Source organism: Arachis ipaensis, chromosome B3 (assembly GCF_059453495.1).
Source record: "Arachis ipaensis isolate K30076 ecotype BB chromosome B3, ASM5945349v1, whole genome shotgun sequence".
Classification (NCBI taxonomy): Eukaryota; Viridiplantae; Streptophyta; class Magnoliopsida; order Fabales; family Fabaceae; genus Arachis; species Arachis ipaensis.
Window position 1 is genome coordinate 76,298,396 of NC_142438.1, and position 8,777 is coordinate 76,307,172.

At 38.4% G+C, this 8,777-nt stretch overlaps 1 non-coding gene across 1 annotated transcript; it reads right to left on the reverse strand.

The window, feature by feature from the left end:
- Window positions 1-2,422: 2,422 nt before the first annotated feature.
- Window positions 2,423-2,526, reverse strand: LOC148571173 (small nucleolar RNA R71). Its single transcript, XR_015908423.1, has one exon. It is a non-coding gene; the product is annotated as a small nucleolar RNA R71 (small nucleolar RNA).
- Window positions 2,527-8,777: the final 6,251 nt, after the last annotated feature.

The following is an 8,777-nucleotide window of genomic DNA, read 5'->3' on the forward strand; positions in this document are numbered from 1 at the left end:
TTACCAGGGATTGTTTGAGCCTGGAGATCACAATTTCGTGCACCAAGTTTTTGGCGCCGTTGCCGGGGATTGTTTGAGTTTTCGGCAAGCTTTTGGTCCGGTAACATCAGTGCCAGATTCCCTTTTGATCCGGCAACAGCATCAAGTTTTTGGCGCCGTTGCCGGGGATTGTTCGAGTTTAGACAACTGACGGTTCATCTTGTTGCTCAGATTAGGTAATTTTCTTTTTGTTTTCTTTTCAAAAATTTTTCAAAAATATTTCAAAATTTTCTCACTTGTTTTCGAAAAAAAAAATGTTTTCAAAAATATTATTTTTCTTCAGAATTTTTAAGAATGAATTCTAGTGTTTCATGAAGCATGTTGAAGCCTATCTGGCTGTAAAGCCATACCCAAACTACTTTGGGATTGGCATTCAACTAATCACTCCAGTCCATGTAATTATATGCTAAAGCTTGGCTGGCTATTAAGCCATGCCTGACCCTTTGATTGGAGCTTTAAGACTAACATGGCAAGATTCCTGGAATTCATATTAAAAATTTTGAAATCCTTATTTTTATTTTTCACAAAAATTTTCGAAAAAAAAAATAATAAATAAAAATACAAAAAAAAATTAGAAAAACATAAAATTCAAAAATATTTTTGTGTTTCTTGTTTGAGTCTTGAGTCATGTTATAAGTTTGGTGTCAATTGCATATACATCTTGCATTTTTTCGAAAATATCATGCATTAATAGTGTTCTTCATGATCTTCAAGTTGTTCTTGGTAAGTCTTCTTGTTTGATCTTGATGATTTTTTGTTTTGTGTCTTTTCATGTTTATCATATGCATTCTTGAATCCTTAGTGCGTAAGCATTAAAGAATTCTAAGTTTGGTGTCTTGCATGTTTTCTTTGCATTAAAAATTTTTTCAAAATTGTGTCTATGATGTTCATCTTGACATTCAAAGTGTTCTTGGTGTTCATCTTGACATTCATGGCATTCTTGCATACATTCATGTTTTGATCTAAAAATTTCATGCATTGCATAATTTTCATGTTTTCATAAAAATTCAAAAAAATCAAAAAAATATCTTTCCCTTTTTCTCTCATCAAATTCGAAAATGAGTTGACTTTTTCAAAAAATTTTTAAAATCAAGTTGTTTCTTATGAGTCAAATCAAATTTTCAATTTGAAAATCTTATCTTTTTCAAAATCTTTTTCAAAAATCAAATCTTTTTCAAATTTCTTAGTTATTTTCGAAAATTCTAAAAATATTTTTCAAAAATCTTTTTCTTATTTTTATATCAAATTTTCGAAAATAACATAATCAATTAATGTTTTGATTCAAAAATTTGAAGTTTGTTACTTGCTTGTTAAGAAAGATTCAAACTTTAAGTTCTAGAATCATATCTTGTGATTTCTTATGAATCAAGTCATTAATTGTGATTTTAAAAATCAAATCTTTTTCAAAAACTAATTTCTATCATATCTTTTCAAAAAAATATCTTCTTATCTTATCTTTTTCAAAATTTGATTTCAAAATATCTTCTCTAACTTCCCAACTTCTAATCTTTTCAAATTTGTTTCAACTAACTAACTAACTTTTTGTTTGTTTCTTAACTTTTTCAAAACTACCTAACTAACTCTCTCTCTCTAATTTTCGAAAATATCTCCCCTCTTTTTCAAAAATTTCTTTTTTATTAACTAATTATTTTTATTTTTTATAAAAAAAAAAATTTCGAAAAAAATACTAACCTTTTTCAAAAACTATTTTCAAAAATCACTAACTCTTTTTCAAAAATTATTTTCGAAAATTCTCTTCTCTCTCATCTCCTTCTATTTTTTTTTATTTATTCATCTACTAACATCTCTCCCTCATTCAAAAAAAAAGGATCTCTATTATTATTATTTTTCTGTGCCTTCTTCTTTGTCATATGAGCAGGAGCAAGGACAAGAATATTCTTGTTGAAGCAGATCCAGAACCTGAAAGAACTCTGAATTACAACTAACCAGTAAGCACCTGTTAGGAATTTTCAAACAAGAAGAGGAGATGGCAGCCGAAAATAATAATAATGCAAGGAGGATCCTTGGTGACTTTACTGCACCTAATTCCAATTTACATGGAAGAAGCATCTCCATTCCTGCCATTGGAGCAAACAAATTTGAGCTGAAACCTCAATTAGTTTCTCTGATGCAGCAGAACTGCAAGTTTCATGGACTTCCATCTGAAGATCCTTTTCAGTTCTTAACTGAATTCTTGCAGATATGTGATACTGTTAAGACTAATGGAGTAGATCCTGAAGTCTACAGGCTCATGCTTTTCCCTTTTGCTGTAAGAGACAGAGCTAGATTATGGTTGGATTCTCAACCTAAAGACAGCCTGAACTCTTGGGATAAGCTGGTCACAGCTTTCTTAGCCAAGTACTTTCCTCCTCAAAAGCTGAGCAAGCTTAGAGCTGATGTTCAAACCTTCAGACAGAAAGAAGGTGAATCCCTCTATGAAGCTTGGGAAAGATACAAACAGTTGACCAAAAAGTGTCCTTCTGACATGCTCTCAGAATGGACCATCCTGGATATATTCTATGATGGTCTGTTTGAGTTATCTAAGATGTCATTGGATACCTCTGTAGGTGGATCCATTCACCTAAAGAAAACGCCTGCAGAAGCTCAAGAACTCATTGACATGGTTGCTAATAACCAGTTCATGTACACTTCTGAAAGGAATCCTGTAAGCAATGGGACGCCTATGAAGAAGGGAGTTCTTGAAGTTGATACTCTGAATGCCATATTGGCTCAGAATAAAATATTGACTCAGCAAGTCAATATGATCTCTCAGAGTCTGCATGGAATGCAAGCTGCATCCAACAGTACCCAAGAGGCATCTTCTGAAGAAGAAGCCTATGATCCTGAGAACCCTGCAATAGCAGAGGTGAATTACTTAGGTGAACCTTATGGAAACACCTATAACTCAACATGGAGAAATCATCCAAATTTCTCATGGAAGGATCAAAAGCCCCAACAAGGCTTTAATAATGGTGGAAGAAACAGGTTTAGCAATAGCAAGCCTTTTCCATCATCAACTCAGCAACAGACAGAGAACTCTGAACAAAATGCTTCTAATTTAGCAAATCTAGTCTCTGATCTATCTAAGGCCACTGTAAGTTTCATGAATGAAACAAGATCTTCCATTAGAAATCTGGAAGCACAAGTGGGCCAGCTGAGTAAAAGGATCACTGAAATCCCTCCTAGTACTCTCCCAAGCAATACAGAAGAGAATCCAAAAGGAGAGTGCAAGGCCATTGACATAAGCGCCATGGCCGAACCTGTGAGGAGAGGAGAGGACGTGAATCCCAAGGAGGAATACCTCCAGGGACGTCCAGTGATCAATAAGGAGCTTCCCTCTGGGGAACCAAAGGACTCTGAGGCTCATCTAGAGACCATAGAGATTCCATTGAACCTCCTTATCCTTCATGAGCTCTGATGAGTATTCCTCTTTAGAAGAGAATGAGGATGTTACTGAAGAGCAAACTGCCAAGTTTCTTGGTGCAATCATGAAGCTGAATCCCAAATTATTTGGCATTGATACTTGGGAAGTTGAACCTCCCTTGTTCATCAATGAACTAAGTGATCTGGATCAACTGACATTGCCTCAGAAGAGACAGGATCCTGGAAAGTTCATAATACCCTGTACCATAGGCACTATGATCTTCAAGGCCCTATGTGACCTTGGTTCAGGAATAAACCTCATGCCCCTCTCTGTAATAGAGAAACTGGGAATCTATGGGGTGCAAGCTGCTAAAATCTCACTGGAGATGGCAGACAGCTCAAGAAAACAGGCTTATGGACAAGTAGAAGATGTATTAATAAAGGTTGAGGGCCTTTACATACCTACTGATTTCATAGTCCTGGATACTGGAAAGGAAGAGGATGAATCCATCATCCTAGGAAGACCTTTCCTAGCCACAGCAAGAGCTGTGATTGATGTTGACAGAGGTGAAATAGTCCTTCAATGGAATGAGGACTCCCTTGTGTTTACAACTCAAGGATCTCTCTCTGCAACCATGGAGAGGAAGCAGAAAAAGCTTCTCTCAAAGCAGAGTCAACCAGAGCCCCCACAGTCAAACTCTAAGTTTGGTGTTGGGAGGCCACAACCAAACTCTAAGTTTGGTGTTGAACTCCCATATCCAAACTCTAAGTTTGGTGTTGGAGAGTCTCAACAAAGCTCTGCACATCTGTAAGGCTCCATGAGAGCCCACTGTCAAGCTATTAACATTAAAGAAGCGCTTGTTGGGAGGCAACCCAATGTTTATCTAATTCTTATTTTTATTGTTTTTCATGTTTTCTTAGGTTCATGATCATGTGGAGTCACAAAATAAACAAAAAAAAATCAAAAACGGAATCAAAAACAGCAGAAGAAAAATCACACCCTGGAGGAGCATCTGTCTGGCGTTCAAACGCCAGAATAGAGCATAGTTCTGGCGCTGAACGCCCAGAATGGGAGCATCCTGGCGCTGAACGCCCAAAACAAGCATGGTTCTGGCGTTCAACGCCAGAAATGGCAGCAAAGGGGCGTTGAACGCCCAAAATGGGCACCAACCTGGCGCTGAACGCTCAGAGTTGTGTGCAAGGGCATTTTGCATGCCTAAATTGGTGCAGGGATGTAAATGCCTTGACACCCCAAGATCTGTGGACCCCACAGGATCCCCACCTACCTTCACTCACCCTCTTCTCTCTTTTCAATCATCCTCTATTCCCAATAAACACTCATCCCTTCTGTCTTCCATTTACCACTCACACCCATACACCCACTTACCTTCAAAAATTCAACATCTCTTCCCCACCCAATCCCACCCATATGGCCGAATACACACAGCCATCCATCTCCTCCATATCTTCTTCTTATTCTTCTATTCTTTCTTCTTTTGCTCGAGGGCGAGCAACATTCTAAGTTTGGTGTGGTAAAAGCATAGCTTTTTTTGTTTTTTCCATAACCATTGATGGCACCTAAGGCCAGAGAAACCTCTAGAAAGAGGAAAGGGAAGACAAAAGCTTCCATCAAGGGTCTATAGCTCAGTGGTAGAACATTTGACTGCAAATCAAGAGATCCCTGAGATACCTCAGGGGATACATTTTCTTCCACACAATTATTGGAAGCAACTAAGGGTGGAACATCAAGAGCACTCCATCATCCTTCATGAAATCAGAGAAGATCTAAAAGCAATGAAGGAGGAGCAGCCAAGACAAGGAAGAGACATATAAGAGCTCAAGGACATCACTAAGGTGGACTCATTCCTTGTTCTTACTTTCTCTGTTTTTTCGTTTTATATGTTATGTGCTTATCCATGTTTGTGTCTTCATTACATGATCATTAGTAGTTAGTAACTTTGTCTTAAAGTCATGAATGTCCTATGAATCCATCACCTCTCTTAAATAAAAACTGTTTTAATTCAAAAGAACAAGAAGTACATGAGTTTTGAATTTATCCTTGAACTTAGTTTAATTATATTGATGTGGTGATAATGCTTCTTGTTTTCTGAATGTATGCTTGAACAGTGCATATGTATTTTGAAGTTGTTGTTTAAGAATGTTAAATATGTTGGCTCTTGAAAGAATGATGACTAGGAGACATGTTATTCGATAATCTGAAAAATCATAAAAATGATTCTTGAAGCAAGAAAAAGCAGCAAAGAACAAAGCTTGCAGAAAAAAAAAGGGCAAAAAAAAAAAAAGAATAGAAAGAAAAAAATAGAAAGAAAAAGAAAAAGCAAGCAGAAAAAGCCAATAACCCTTAAAACCAAAAGGCAAGGGCAAATAAAAAGGATCCCAAGGCTTTGAGCATCAGTGGATAGGAGGGCCTAAAGGAATAAAATCCTGGTCTAAGCGGCTAAACCAAGCTGTCCCTAACCATGTGCTTGTGGCGTGTAGGTGTCAAGTGAAAACATGAGACTAAGCGGTTAAAGTCAAGATCCAAAGCAAAAAAAAAAAGAGTGTGCTTAAGAACCCTAGACACCTCTAATTGGGGACTTTAGCAAAGCTGAGTCACAATCTGAAAAGGTTCACCCAGTTATGTGTCTGTGGCATTTATGTATCCGGTGGTAATACTGGAAAACAAAATGCTTAGGGCCACGACCAAGACTCACAAAGAAGCTGTGTTCAAGAATCATCATACTGAACTAAGAGAGTCAATAACACTATTCGAAATCTGAAGTTCCTATAGAAGCCAATCATTCTGAACCTCAATGGATAAAGTGAGATGCCAAAACTATTCAAGAGGCAAAAAGCTATAAGTCCCGCTCATATGATTGAAGCTCTGTTTCATTGATAGTTTGGAATTTATAGTATATTCTATTCTTTTTATCCTATTTTGATTTTCAGTTGCTTGGGGACAAGCAACAATTTAAGTTTGGTGTTGTGATGAGCGGATAATTTATACGCTTTTTGACATTGTTTTTAGTATGTTTTTAGTAGGATCTAGTTACTTTTAGGGATGTTTTTAATAGATTTTGTGTTAAATTCACATTTCTGGACTTTACTATGAGTTTGTGTGTTTTTCTGTGATTTCAGGTATTTTCTGGCTGAAATTGAGGGACTTGAGCAGAAATCAGATTCAGAGGTTGAAAAGGGACTGCTGATGCTGTTGGATTCTGACCTCCCTGCACTCAAAGTGGATTTTCTGGAGCTACAGAACTCGAAATGGCGCGCTTCCAATTGCTTTGGAAAGTAGACATCCAGGGCTTTCCAGAAATATATAATAGTCCATACTTTGGCTAAGAATAGATGACGTAAACGGGCGTTCAACGCCAGCCTTCTGCCCAAATCTGGCGTCCAACGCCAGAAAAGGATCCAAAACCAGAGTTGAACGCCCAAACTGGCACAGATACTGGCGTTCAACTCCACAAATGGCCTCTGCACGTGCAACACTTAGGCTCAGCCCAAACACACACCAAGTGGGCCCCGGAAGTGGATTTATTCATCAATTACTTACTCATGTAAACCCTAGTAACTAGTTTATTATAAATAGGACCTCTTACTATTGTATTTGACATCTTTGAACGCATTGTTCTTAGACCATAGGGGCTGGCCACACGGCCATGCCTGGACCTTCACTTATGTATTTTCATACGGTAGAGTTTCTACACTCCATAGATTAAGGTGTGGAGCTCTGCTGTTCCTCAAAGATTAATGCAAAGTACTACTGTTTTCTATTCAATTCTTCTTATTTCTCTTCTAAGATATCCATTCGCACCCAAGAACGTGATGAAGGTGATGATTATGTGTGACGCTCATCATCCTTCTCCTTTATGAACGCGTGTCTGACAAACACTTCTGTTCTACATGAATTAAGCTAGAATGAGTATCTCTTAGATCTCCCAACCAGAATCTTCGTGGCGTAAGCTAGAATGATGGCGGCATTCAAGAGAATCCGGAAGGTCTAAACCTTGTCTGTGGTATTCTGAGTAGGATTCAATGATTGAATGACTGTGACGAGCTTCAAACTCGCGAGTGCTGGGCGTTAGTGACAGACGCAAAAGGAGGGTGAATCCTATTCCAGCATGATCGGGAACCGACAGATGAATAGCCGTGCCGTGACAGGGTGCGTGAGCATATTATCACTGAGAGGAGGGGATGTAGCCACTGACAACGGTGATGCCCTTGCATAAAGCCAGCCATGGAAAGGAGTAAGACTGATTGGATGAAGATAGCAGGAAAGCAGAGGTTCAGAGGAACGAAAAGCATCTCCATTCGCTTATCTGAAATTCCTACCAATGATTTACATAAGTACCTCTATCCCTATCTTATTATATAATATTCGAAAACACCATTATCACTTTATATCTGCCTGACTGAGATTTACAAGGTGACCATAGCTTGCTTCATACCAACAATCTCCGTGGGATTCGACCCTTACTCACGTAAGGTATTACTTGGACGACCCAGTGCACTTGCTGGTTATTTGTATCGAAGTTGTGGCAATTATGAATTAAGATCAAAGCACCAAGCTTTGGAGCCATTACCAGGGATTGTTTGAGCCTGGAGATCACAATTTCGTGCACCAAGAACCCCGAAGGAGAAGAAGATCTCAAAGGGAAGAAGAACAAACTCTTGGTGCCATAGATTTAAGTCAATTGCAGAGAGCTCTTGAAGAAATATCACAACAAAATGAAAGAGCACAAGAACAGTACTCAAGGCAACAAGAGCAATATCTAGAGCACCAAGAGCAATATTTGAGAGATAGGGAGCAAAACGAAGCTTGGCAGCATAAAATGGAAGAAAGATTGGAGAGCTGGAAGCAACAATCAATGGCCCAACAACAAGAGTTCCAAGCCAGTATTCTTGAAGGGCAGAAGGAACAAACAGCAAGTCTTAAGGAATCATATGACAAAATGTTCTTAACTCAAGCCAAGTGTGGGGAATATACTCACAACCTGTACCAGTGGAAGAATATTCATCACACTATTGGAGAGGTTAGACATCTGCAACAATCAGATTGTAATGAAGATGTGCAAGCAAGGTTAGAGTACTTGAGCCGTTGCATGCCAGCAATCAATCCACAACTCAAATCATTTGATCAATGCCAAGAACTTAGAGACCGCCAGACAGCAAAGTCTCGGCTTAATGCCCAGGTAGCATTCCGAATATTAGAAGAAGTTGGGCTTTCAGGTCTCGCAGATCCTGAATGGGATAGAAGATGCCCTCGTGAAGAAGCTCAAGATTATACCCAGACGAGTAAGAAGAGGAAGGGAGGATCCAGCAAATCCAAAAGAATGGAAATGCCTGACAAATAGAGGTGGTGAAGCTCC